Genomic DNA, 14,480 nt, shown 5'->3' with positions numbered 1-14,480 from the left:
TAATCTCACAGAGAAAAGATGCTTCATACCAGATTATAGTTTGCTAATTTTATTATAGCAGTTTGCTAATTTCCTTCTGCACACTTCACACTTACACAAAACTCCTAAAAACTTGCTGATTTTGTTTAGGGTTGATGTTTGAACATAAAGAGTCGAAATACTTAAACTGGAGTTTTTCGTTCAAGGTTCCCTAATTAATCTATGTGAAGTTGGGGAGAGCTGAAAAGCGCAGCAGGAAAAAATTCTGGAACTTTCCTGCGAATAAATGGGAAGGGTTGGGTAGCTTAAATCCTGCTGCAGTCCATAGACTGTATGCACGCGTCCAGTCGAATCTCCATGCACATAATGTAACTGTGTGTGGAAATAAATAAATGTACATACAGTATACCATAACTTTATATGTTTAATTTCCTTCAACTCAAGTTTGGACAGGGTAGAAACTTGACACCTTCAACTGTACTGGTATACATTCTTTTAGGGTCAAGACATCGTAATGAGTTCACAGTAACATGAAGAATACATCTTCAGTGGAGAAAAAAGCCAATCACACAGGGTAGTATCGAGGTTATTTTTGTAACAATTTAACCAATGTTTAACTATCTAACCACTTTCAATAACAAACTAAGAAAAGGCAGATACAGCAAAACACAAAGATAAAGAGTAATACACAGCACATCTAGATGACCCACCTGCTTCTCTACATGTGTGAAACATGGCTTCACCGAGAGGAGCTGAGTAAAAGAAAACAGAGTTTTTTTTAATTATCTGGATGTGAAAGGAGACAGGACTGAAGAAGGTTGCCGAAGCTAATACATTTTTAAGACTGTGTGTGTACAGTATATGTAGTGGAGGACCCTGGCTTCATGTGTGTTTTAAAGAGCTCAAACCTCATTACAATGTCCCATGCAATCCCGCTGTTCACCAACAACTAGGCTATGTGACAGCTCACTTGGGAGATCACAAATATGATACATCCTGAAGCTGAGTTTTTTTACTGGGTCTTATGTTTGACATTGTATTTCTTTTACCTTTGTTTTTACCATCAGCCTTTTATGTATTTCTTTTTATTTTTCACCCCATTGTTTCATTTTCTTCTTCTGTTGTTTCATGTTTAATACACTACAGGCTGTAAACCTAATTTGTTGGGAAAACTGGAATATTTATTTATGTCTGACGTAGTTCTACTTTGTCTACCTTTATTTCTGACATACTGCGAGTAAAAGCAAAGGTATTTTAAGGTGAGTGTGTTCATGGAGGTCAATGTCATAAACCTGCAGTTTTGCTCTGGCAGGTGCACAGGGAGATGATCTATATTAGCCAGTGGGCCATAAAACAATAGCTTTCAGGGATCTTTTTCAACATTGATGAAGGCAAAGCCAGTCGCCCGTTAACATTTACTCCATTGATCATAAAAAGAAACATGTGATCAGACAAGTTGGCTGCTGGCTGAAGCCGAGATTCCAGACGGTCTCGTATCGCTAAATCTTGTTTTCATTTTCACTTACCCTCCAGAAAACTGCTTGAGACAGTCCTCTTGGACACTTTTTACTAAGTATGATTATTTTATACTCTTTCATTATTCCTCTGACTCTACTGAAGAATAACTGCATGGTATGAAGTTCAAATCGATCAAAATGAACTAACGAGTTACACAGCTCTCATTTATGGTCATCTTCACTGTGGTATGAGTCAAAGACTTAATCCCATGTTGTTATATTCACCTGAAATAAATTACACTATCAGATCTACTTAAATCTGTGGCATTGTTCAGTCTGACGCTGAGTTTAATGTTGTCAATATACTTTGACCGAGGATATATATCATCAGTGGTGATGTATATGTATATGATGTATATGACAGATGATCAGACTTGCAGCTAGGAATGGGTATGAAAACCCCCATATGAAAACCCTCAATTTCCACATACTTGATGTGCGTCACAGTCTGTCAGCACTGCACGTTACATCATAGTTCACTGTCACTCTCGTCAGTCATTGTGTTTCAACCTTAGACTGTAAATATTGGTTTCGATAGTGAGCGCAGGGGTCCGTCTCCTGAGCGTGCCAGCTGTGACACTGTGCTCTGATCCTATTCAAATCAGCTGTGTGTCTATTTATGGAGTATGCTGCAGGAATGCTTCTAACTGGACAGAATGTAACAACCCCGTCAGGAAATGAGACAAGGAAAGCAAAAGGGGAAACCAGTGAGGGCAGACAACTGAAATGCTCGTATATCGCATCGGTTGCAAGCCCTGTTAGCACATGTCATATAAGGAGAAGGATTACAAGCTGAGACCAATTGATGAGCAGTAGTACAATAAGCCACTGGTGCAAGTGGATTATAAAATGACTAAAAATGCTCTCCTCTACATGGAGCATCCATTAGATCAGTCTGAAGAGAAACTGATTTGGTCTGAAAAGGATTTTTGACCTTTTTACCAATCTTTTTTTTGGGGGGGAACGGGGGATGCAAGATTCTTTCCTTCAGTTCTACCCTGAAAATGTGACTATCAAGCAGTTCAGGATGATTTGAAATCATATGTGTTTCTGTTCTGAAGACTTTTATTTAATTTACCCCACTTCTGGTGCTACTTGCTCCATCAGCTGATCACTCTCACCCCCGTTCACTGCATGGTGCATGAATTACACAGCTTCAGTTATGACTCTGCTCTCTGTCCGATGTTGTTTATGTTTCACTCGAGCATGATTCGTCTCCCACAGATGTTCTGGAACTGTCCAAAGTGTTAATCACAAGTAACGTCCTCCGCGGTGTAAAGGAGTCTGGTGTTATTTCAACTTTCCTCCAAACGTCTCTCTGTGAGGCTGGTGTGTTTTTCTCCTCCAGAGGCTAATGAGTTCATTAACACTTTAATATGAAAGGCTTTAAACTTACTCGACAAACGACTGAGTGTAATGTGTGAAAGTACTTCACTCACAGTTTTCTTTTGCAATATTTTAGGAATAAAAAAAATAAGACTTGTCTGTATAAATTCCTGTTTCCTACTTTCACTTTTAGTTCAAATTACTGAAGAGCTTTTAAAATCTTAATGTTTTTTTGTCCCCCAATTGTCCTTGAAATCAATTTTCTTTGTGCTAATTCTTCTCTAAATTGCAAAACCTGAAGATTATGTATCTATAGGTTTCATGATTTGTATCATAAAATGAATCCATGAAGACTAAGTTGTTGAGAGATTGATGATGCTTGTATGATATCATGAAGTCATGGTCAGGTTGTTCCTACTCACAGGTGTGCCTCTCATCAATAAATAAATGAGCCTGTAATTCTGACATTAAGAAAGGAACATCCAGATAAATAAACATTTTTGTTTGTTTGTTTTGTTTTTAGCTTAACAAGTAGACAGCTTTTTGCTCCTTGATGGACACTGAACAAGAAAACAACTTAAGACAAGAGTGAAAAGGTTTTATTTAAAATTCCTAAAGGCACCGCCTGTTGATGTCAGCACAAAAACATTAGCCTTGCGTGACTTTCCAAAATTGCCATCAGTTATGTAAACTCATCTCCTCCGTTAGCTTGAACAGCGACCAGAAGCCCCAGGTCTGATGCTAACCATGATGTGACTGTTGGTGAGCTGTCCCAGATTTTAAAATTGATTAGGGAAACATTGAGGACCTCCGTCCTGTTGACAATCAATTAGCCTTTTATTTAGAGAACGTTATTGGAAGAACATATCAAAATATTTTCATGATCAGATACACAAATTAACACGGCCGAGGAGGGCAACGATACAACAGCCTAGAACTTATTTCCAAATAATAAAAAGTCCAAGAAATGTGCCGCAGCATCAAAACAATGATGATTATGTCATGATGACAATTACGAAGCAAATACACAGAGCCAAAGGGGAGGAGGGTAGAAATGAGAAATAGGTCGAGGAAAATAACGAACAAACCAACATCTGGCAAATGTAGAGTTACTAAAGTAAATTCAAAAACCTCACAAATCCTGTCAATTTAATAAGACTGTCTGTGTCCCCGTGCTGGAAGTCACATACACATGCAATAACAGTCTGTTTTTGCACTGAAAATGTACATGTTATGGTTTCAGTAAGTTGAACCTCAAAATGCAGAGACGTACACATGGACTAAAAGGTTTACCACTTGTTTAATGTTCAACAAAAAACACGAGCAGGCAGTGAAGGCAGGGAGCTGGCTGGCCAGAAAACACTCCACGACGTCACCCTGGAAAGTCCGGCGGGGAAAACTGAGGCACACTGGTGAATCTGAACTCAACAGAACACAGGTAAGTAACGTACAAGGAATAATTAGGACCACAAAAAAATCTCCAAACAGGACTACAAAGCTCAGCAATCATGAATTATCAGAATTATCTGGCAGAGTAGTGGGAAGACCAGGTTCTTATATGTCGGAGATGATTACTGAGTGGAGTTTGTTGTGCCTCGTCTGCTGTGGAGAAGCCAGCCACACACCCCTGCCACTCACATACCTGCAGGAGACAGAGAACACAAGGGGGAGGGGGAGAAGGAGAACAACTAAACTAAAACCAAACTGAACCGAATCATCACAGCCCATGTTCACAGCCTGGTTCAGAAAACAAAATAGGTCTGATTAGCTGATGATTGTATCTGCACAGACTACAGGAGGTGCATTGTTTGAGAAGTCAAACTCTTGGATTAGATGGAGGATAATAGTTAAACACAATAAGGCGCATAGCTGACTTGATTGACAGGTAGGCACGGTGTTGCTGTTTGTCAGGAGGCTTAAAGTCCGCCTCAGCTCCAGCTACAGGCCGACAGCTGGGACAGCATTTCCAGCATGGCTGTTTACAAGCAACTCTAAACGTTTCCTTGTGTGCAGTGATGTCACAGTGATGTCACTGGAGAAAATGTCACGGGACATTTAAGCAGCGAAACAACAAAACATTTTAAACTGCTATAATTTGACAGGAGAGAGGAAACTCTCCGGAGAGGATTGATGAACTTGAATCATCATAAATAAAAATGTGTACACAGCTCTGATGGAGCTCAAGATTTATCAGGATGAACGCTGTTTCACACCAAAACTACTTCACTGTGTCGACCTTTTCTGACTGTGTGGGACCTTTCGCATGAGTATAAAAATTGCATTTTATGTCGATTCTATAAGATCAGAACGGATGTGTCTGGAGACTGAAATCATGAATGAAGAGACGGCGTGCCTCTTTTGTTATAAACCAGAATCTTTCATTTATTGATGCTATCGGACTGCAAGCTCCGCATCACTATGACACACCAACTGTGGCCGGATAATACGGCAAAAGCGCGCCTGTGCAGGTGAACACGTGTCAGCTTTGTCTCGAAAATGGATAAATCGTTCGGGTGTAAAAACTGTGAAGAACTCCTCCTCTCCTTCTCCCGAGTCCAAATGTTATAACTGCTCAAGTCTGATTCCAAGGCTGAGTTATCAGTGCACTCTTTCCCAGTGTTGTGGTTCTACTCAAGTGCTACAACACTGTAAGAGAGACCGTACCAAATGGTTTTTAATAGATTAACTTATTTAGGATACAGGCTTCGGGACATCTACTGCTGACTGATTTTATTCAATGATGTGGCTAGCTTTTACCTCGCTTATCCTTATATGCACTCTAATACCAGAACAAAGTTGGTTTAGACATACTGGAAATCTTCCCTCGTTTTTTTCTTTTTCAACCCACACAAAAATGTAGAACTGGAGACAAACTGCATCATGATAGAAAATCAATTGTGTCAGTGGCCTTGATCTCTATTAAGCTCTGGCAAGGGAACACTTGTTAGTGTTCTCTCCCAGTGTTGAAGCTCATAGTCATCGTTTTTTAAAGATTTATTTAGGGTAGAACAGTGGATGGAGAAGAAAACCAGGAAGAGAAAATGGGGAAAGGGATCCACCGACCGGATTTGAACCCAGGGAGCCTGCTTGGAGGATAATGGAGAGACGACCTAACAGCTTGGCTATCTGCACTGCCTTATAATTATCTTTGGTTAAATATTGCAACTCAAGCATGACTTGCGTTTTCTTTTCAGTAAAAGTTATTGAGATGATCTCGCCAATTCTGACTTCCAACGTTTACAACAGTGCCTGGATATTATAGTTCAAGCATTTTTTCGATGTTCCTTTGGACCAAGACTGGAGTATTTGTAACAAAGGCCAGACATTACTATAAGCACAACATGACTCATCCAGATAACCCTCACATTGAAAAGTGGGAAGCATCATCTTTGAAGTTGTTTATTAAAGATGTCATTAAATGATCAACTGAGCAGTTTTAGCCAAAAGAAAAATGTGTTTCTTCTTCATCTGGTATTAAGAACTCCCAGACACAAAAGGAACATTTTATCTGCTGCTGAAAAATAAAACATTTTTGCTGGCTGGTCAATCAGTCCGATTCAGTAGTCGTGACTGAAACATTACAATAAACAATATGTGGTTTGCCAAAGATAAAAGGTGTATGTCTGATCCAATGAAATTTTATTCCGAAGGTTTGTGTCTTCTTTAGAAAACTGACTGTCTTAATAATAACACTGCATTAACGTGCAAAAAAAAGTTGATTGATTGTGTAAATCTAAAGATTTTCTTACCTGACTCTCCTGTGGTGTGGTGTGTTAAGAGTGACTTCAACCTCACCGATCTGTTCAGAAGATGATCTATTCAAAATCGGAAATACTTAACGTGTTAAATATTTACAATAAGAAATCCTGTTGTGTGGGACAGAACACAGATGACCACCGAGCACAGACTGCGAGTTGTCTGGTTCAAATCTGAACTTGAGGGAAAGCATGTACAAAACGTACCGAGCTATAAAATTATCCATGTGTTCACCGCTTCACATTCAGTCAGTTTGCCGCTTGTTAGCTTGTTGGCAAGGCCAACTGGAAAAAGGTCCTTGTCTTTATCTCCTTGTCTACATGTGCACCGACTTCTACTTTCTCTTAATATGATGGTATCTATTTTGATTTATAGATTAAGTTGTACTGGCTGAGGAATTTACCCTTCTAACAGACAGGTAACAATTTAATATGCACAACTTTGATCTTTTTACTTGCCAGTGCTTTGGAAAACATTTCTTTGTACTTTATGAACTTTAATCTAAAATAGCTTTTGCCAAAGGGAAATGGTATGCTAATTCTTCACTTATAAACTCTTAATCATAGAAAACACTTCCCATATTCATGCTTTGTTGATAATGTAGCGATAAGGAATAAGTTGTGGGAGTGTGAGACCTACTCCTGAAGCCAGGCACTTTGCACACTGTTGAGAGAAGCTGTGAGTCATACTAATGTTTTCTTCAGATACAGGTGTAAACCTAAATTTAGGAGAAATTTGTTCCAGTTATGTGGGATTAATTATACTCTTCATCTGTCAGATCTTTTAGTTATTATGCCATCTGATCATAACAGAGTCTGTATAACTAAAGAGCAAGATCAGATAGCCTTTTACATTACAGCTTTTTTCTTTTTAAAGGGTTTATTTCTGGGCTTCTTGGGCCTTTATTGTAGAGATAGGATAGTAGATTGAGTCGGAAATCCGGAAAAGAGTGGGGAATGACATGCGGGAAAGGATCAACAGGTCGGAGTCCAACCTTGGCCGTCCACCTGAAGGACCATGGCCTCCGTACATGGTGAACGTGCCAAACAGTACAAATAAAAGTCAGCAGAGCACTCCTTGTTCACCATAAAATTGCCCTGTTCTTTTTTGTATTAACACAATGCAGTGTAGTGCACTCAGTTTCAATTTGGAAAACAGGTTCCAAAACCACTGTTTTCTTTCTGAGGTTAAGCATGTTAGTACATCTAATGTTCAAGTCTTTAAAGTACTTGTCTCAGTTTACAATCGAAGTGAAAAGATGTGTTTTTCAACTCGTGCTTGGAATAGTGATCACATCTCCGAACAGGTCAGGAGGCAAAGCAATGCAATTTACCTGCCTGTTGCAGATACTTGACAACTTGTTAGGATTGGAAAGGCCACAGAAAACAGCCTCCAAAAGAAACATAGTTTTGTATGTTAAGTCCTATTGCTTTGTTGAGCCAGGAACAGATGTTCAATCTGGCTGATGAATCGGAACCATCTGAAACAACGCTTTTAGCCTTAGTTCAATAAATATACATTTCAGCACATTCACAGGAAAACACATGGAGTCACTGTGCAGGCTTTGCTTTAGCGGTCATCTGGACTCATGACTGGAAGTTATTATCGAGTATAGACTCTTCCCTCTGCATTGATAATTAGTGATTGTATTGTATATTTTCTTTTCAAACATATCTAGCTCTGCAGACACAGTTCATTGATGTGTTAAATATTATTTGAGGTTCTGCAAAGACACCATTACAGAAAATATGATTGTAATAACCCGATTAAGGGATACTCTTACCAATGTTAAGTAAGAACAGAATGAGTAGTGGTGTCTCCTCAGGCGATGGAAGGAGTTCTGCTCTGTCTTTTAGGCTTGCTTCACAACAGACTGCGTTGGGCCTGATTTGCGTTAAGTTATTAAGGGCTAAAGTATTGACGGCAACATGTGAAATGCAATTTCTAAATAACCTTATTCCATTTTTTCCCCCCGAAAAAAAAATTGTGGTGTTAAAAGGAATGTTCCTTCATATTATTGAGATTGTTCAGTGAATTGAGGGTTTTAAGGCCCTGACACATTAAGCACACAGCAAAGAATTTATGGCAACAAGGGACGCCAGTGGCCGCACTGTTGGGTGAAACCATGGATTCTACAGCGGCATGCTAAAAAATTAGCCAAAAAAAACCGGCAGAAGGGTAGCGACGGAGCCGGACACAAGGCAAAAACTAAGGTGACCACTCACCGACGGTCCAACTAGGACCAACAGCCGATGATCTCCTTGGTGTGTCAGGGCCTTTTGAGGGAGCATTAAATACATAAACTCTTTTAACATTACTCAATCACACCTCCACACCCTGCTGATCTCTCCTGGTAATAACAACAAGATTTGCTGCAATTAAAACATTCAGCATTAAACTGTTGTTTCCAACTGCGGATCTTGAGATGTCACTAAATATAACTATTGTATTCTTCTACACATCACAGCGACAGATTTAGAGAAGAGTTACTGCCTGTTTAGTGCTTGAATGATAAATTAGTAAAGCCATGCTTTTATTACAGGAGCTTTGGAATGATTTACTGACTCACACCTCCCAACAACCAGAGGATACATTTTGGTTTGGCACCTTGGTTGCAACCAATGTTTGGCCAAAGCAAGGGTTTAACAGATTCAATCTTGAGCCTCCAGAACGGCTTGCAAAGTCATCATCACCATCTGTTAAGTTTCTTAAATTCCTTTTGTGTCGGCCAGACTTAATGTGCTTGATGCAAATCAGAACTGTTTGATTTAACCCTGAGGAGAAAATCCGTTGTTACAGTTACTTTTACACACAACAAAGCAGTTACAAAAATGTAGAAATATAAAATAAAATCAGCCAAATGTATCTACATCGATATGTAAACAAAAATACTCACTGCCTTTGCAAAAAAAAAAAAAAAAAAAACCTAATAGTTGGTTTGAGCAGTCCTGCACCAACACGGTTTGGGATCTTTGGGGTGGCATTGAGGTTTATAGTGGGGCCCGTGCCTTTGGACATAGAACGTCCTAGACTCAGCATGGTCCTGCAGACGTTAAAGGACCTTAGCTCGAACTGGCTCAGGCACTAGTTGTAGACGGCTTCAGAGTTCTTGTATGTTTAAATCAGTAAGGAATTTAAAGGGTTGTGCTGTTTTTCTGCTTTTTTAATCTTATAGGAAGTTGTCCTTAAAGTGCTACAAATGTGGGATTAGTTCACTTGAAGAACATCAGCTATCATTTGATTATATTATAGTGGAAATACGTAAAAAAAATGCCGCATAAACTCTTTTCACATGCACGTGTATCCGACTTAAAAGTTCTTCAGGAGCCGAAATAATTAATGGGACTTTTTTCCCCATCTGCTCAAGCAAAATGCACGAGAGGCCGTGCTGGAAATCTGAATGTGCAAGTGATTTAGTATGTCACTGTGCAGTAAACACCATGATTCAAAACCCCATATGACACCCTGCTGTTCAGAAACCAGAACTGATCACGCATCCACTGCAGGCGTATGCACCCTCAATGGACCTTTAATAAACACGCAACATTTGGCCTAACAACTCCTAATTGACCCGCGAAGAATGACTTTGATTTGATTTATATGAGAGTTTGTAAGTATGGGGGAATAAAAAGAAAAGACAAAAATCTCTGACAAGATTTGGTTTCACCCAAAGGGCTTTAGAGTCAGTTAAACTGTTTACAAATTGCTCACAGCCCAATAATTGAGCACAAGTGCGGCAGTAGGAGACAGACCCCAATGGAGGATCAAATGACTGATTACTGTAGGAAAAGAGAGCGAGGGTGCCAGTGTGGATTTGTCGAGGAACCAAAAGATCAGTTTGTAAAACAAAGATATGGCACACACTGGAAATTCCTTTAAATCAAATCATGTGTGAATGAGATGAAAGTTTGAGAGAGGTATGCAGGAAAGAAGCCATTGCTGTGGTTGCATATTCAGTTGCACAACTTCTGTGGGAAGCTCTTTAGTAAGGAACAGTTCTCACTTCATCAGACTAACAACTTCTTGTCTGTCTTTCAGAAATAATGTCAGTGATTCATGACCTGGAAACTCAAGCTTAGTTTTTTTTAGTCATTTGATGTGAATCTGTTGCAGACCCTCAATGAGATGTTCATGACTGTGTGCAACCATTTAACAACAATAGCAAGTGGCGTTAAGTGAATCTGAATGTCAAAACAATTGTCAAAAATGAAGACAAACAATGAAAAGTGACAGGCACAGATTGAGTTGAGAATTCTTGAGTTGTGTTTTTTTGACAAATATAATTGATAAAAATCAACACAGAAACCGAGTAAAAAGGAACATTCAGAGACTGAGACTGAATGAAAATGCCAGACACAAAGACCAAAAATGACACTGGTTTTGGTCTCACCAAAATTAATCCCAGCTGTCTTAAATGGAACCCCTACTTTACATTAATATCCTTTTTACATGGTTTTTAATGACCGCAAAGGCATTCTTATATGTGACATGCAGACCTCTGATCCTTTTCTTCCTTTTGTTGTTATGTGGGCTGATGGTATCTGTGGTGGGGTCTGTGTGGGTCGATGTTCCTGCACTCTGGTCACTGTAGTCTCCTTCTCTATAAAAATTAATCATTTTTGACGGTCGGTTGCCGACTTGTTGGGATCAGAAACAGTGGTATTCATCATCAGTGCCAGCAAAAATAATCATTTGAAGTATCTGTAGATGGTTGAGGGATAACTCTTTATTCTCGGAAATACACCCCCCATGTAAATAGTTTTCATTGTATTGTATTACTTCATTAAGTATTACAGAAGTTGTAAAAAAAAAAAAAAAAAAAAAAGTTTGGTTTCTCAAAGCGTCAAACCTATATACTTTAAGACTCATATTCTCACTTCAATAAATGGCTGTCATCAGACATGCGGGTCTATGGGTGTTTTCATATCTAACCTGTCTAGCTCAGTTAAAAGAAACTCACAAAGTTAGTGAGGTTCAATTGCTCTGGTGTACACGCTGTCAATTTAACTCAGGTGGAGACCAAACAACTGTAACAAGGCAGTTGAAAAGGTAGGCCCTTTTTCAGACTCTCGTGCTGTTTTTTGTACCTAAGAACCGCAGAAAGCCTTTTCACTAATATACCACAGCGTAACAAATTGGTCCATGATTTAGACCAAAGCAAACAAACTATAGGTGTGAAAACATTTAAAATGATTTCATCAAATTGAACTCAATATAGAGCTCATCCAAAAGTCTGTGTTCACAGTAACTCTTCATTTTGCAAAAAAATATATAAATGTTTAAAAGACACATGAAAATCTCTCTAAGAGGCATTTTTCTCCTTTCTTATAGCACAGCAATAGGAGATGTTACTGTGTGGTTAAAAGTATAACAAAAACATAAAGGAGTGTAGAGGGAGAAAATGAGTAAAACATTTTACACAGATTCTCCAATTCCACATTCCTGCAGTTCGAGGAGGTTTAGTTCACACATCCTATCTGCTCGCTCAATTTAAATATTTGGCTGTGTTTTAAGTGCTTCTTAATTTTTCACGGTCTTCGGCCCTTCCAGCTGATCCCTTCCAGATGTGGTTCATATGAGAGGTGAGTTAGGAAGCAGGAGAAAGGATAATTCGCGCTTAACAAGCATACATTCAAACACAAACCAACTTAAATTGCCTGTCTTTCTCTCAGTAGTTCAGATCAAAATATTATCGAACAAATATTTGGAAAGTATCAGAAAGACAAGCCTGTGGAAGTCATGTCCAATGTTGTCATTACATATTGTAAAAATCTAGTGTGAACTTGTTTTAAAAATCAGGGAAAATTCTCCCTCCAGCAAAAAAAAAAAAAAAGAAGACCACAAACACAGTCGCTGGGCCAATCACTGTCACAATGAATGCAACCATGCCATATCTTGATCCATCACAGAAAACCTGAGGGATTCTATTCTGCAGGGTTCAAAACATTTTGTCCTGGAACAAATGCATGGCTCTATGAAGAAAAAAATTAATGAGGGGTTCGTGACCACAAAGTTACGAAAACCCAGCAACACTTGCTTTAAAAAAACATCATGCATGTTTTTCTCTGATATATTCTAATAATGTCTAAATTGGTAAAATTATTAGATAATGTCGTTTTGGCATTTTTCACATAAACCACACCATTGTTTTATAAGAAGTTCCGACCATTTCGCCAATATTGATGGAGAGTTCAAGTTTTTGCAGACTGAAGTTCTCAAGTTCTCAGGCTGTCTGCAGCTCCAAGCTAACACCGCACGGCTGTTCTAATAGGTAGAGGGAGCAAGAGTTGGAAGTGTCTCACAATGAATGCAAGAAAAAACATTTGTATGGATATGCAACTTCAGAGTTGAGAAGGAGGTGGTAAGGAAGTGGGTGTTAAGAAAGGACACGTCATGAAGTTGTCTGTCTATAGTAATTTATTAAAGCTGAATTACTGCCCATTGGTTTAAGTGCTGCTTTATAACAGAATGTGTTCCACACGGTTTACATTTTCACACTCTCTTTCATTCAGCCATGGCTAGCAGCCAATACTTCTGAGACGACAAATGGAAATCAGAACAATACCCACCAAAATCCAGTCTGTCTTTAAGGTTTATATCTAGCTTTGTTTAATGCCTTTATTTGAGACAGGACAGCCACTGGATAGAATCAGAAATCAGGGAGAGAGAGAGAGTCTTATAAGCAATGAAATGTGGCCAACAGTTGGTAGGTTTTTGATGCTCCATGAGGAACAGAGAAATAATCCCGCAATGGTGAAATATCGGAAAACGTATGGAATTAAAGACATTTACCCATTTCATTAATCATACCTTATTATAATTACATCTCTGTCCTTACATTCCCCCAATATGTAGGCCTACCATAAATTCCAATGACTGAAAACTGTATTAACTAAATACTGGCTTTATATCTTTTGTTGATTTTTGGAATTACGGCTTAAATTATATATAAGCATAACCATTTTTTTAGAATCGCTGCACTGTTGTTCATTTACTGCACTGTGTGCCTTTGAATTGCAACCCGGGGACAAATACGTTTTTTGAATTGAATCGAATTGAATAAATCAGACGGTCAGTCAAAAACGTGTCCAAATTGCATCCAAGATTGGGAAACTAAGAAGAACAATCGAAGGAATCTCATATCTGTCAACATCAAATTTAATGGTGCACACTTTTTTTTTTAAAAGAGATGAGGCATGAAAGAGCCCATAAATAGGGTACCAGGCCTAGGATTTGGGTGCAGTTCAATACATTACCCAAACCCATGAGCAAAGTGTCTTCATCTCTTCTCATTGTCCTGATACACAGAGGAGTGAGAGGAAAGGCATATCAACCTCAGAAACACCAAAACTCTGTTGAAAATATATGGAGCCCTGCACACCAGGACAACAGATAGATGCCAAATCCCCCAGTTTCACTTGCCCAGTTAGAAAACACTATTAGATTGCCTCAATCAATTCATCAAAAAAACATGGGGATATGGGGGAGCTTTTCTAATTTTCAGGTCCTTGGCCCTCCCGTGGAGAGAGTGTTGTAGTTGGCTGGGGATGCCTTAGGGCTAAAACCGCAGCCAATGACAAATAGTTCCTTGCTCTTTAGGGCAGGTTCAACTTAAAACATTAAAGTCAAAAGAAAAGGCAGAGTGAAAGTCAAAAGTTTTTTTGAGAAATATGCTTAAAGCATGTGCAGGCCAATATCATTAGAACATATTTTTGACACATTCAACCAAGAATACAAACGCTGAGTCATGCTGTTAATGGACATGAATCTTGACAGAGCAGGACCTAATTTTCTCAGCTCAGTGAACCCACAGAGTGGAGTCATGCACAAAGACGAGTAAAGGAAAAGAGGGCTTAGAGAGCATGAGGACTACATGGGAACTAATAATCCCTTCACAATAGT

Source organism: Symphodus melops, assembly GCF_947650265.1.
Source record: "Symphodus melops genome assembly, chromosome: 5".
Taxonomy (NCBI): Eukaryota; Metazoa; Chordata; class Actinopteri; order Labriformes; family Labridae; genus Symphodus; species Symphodus melops.
Note: the sequence above shows the minus strand (reverse complement) of the source record.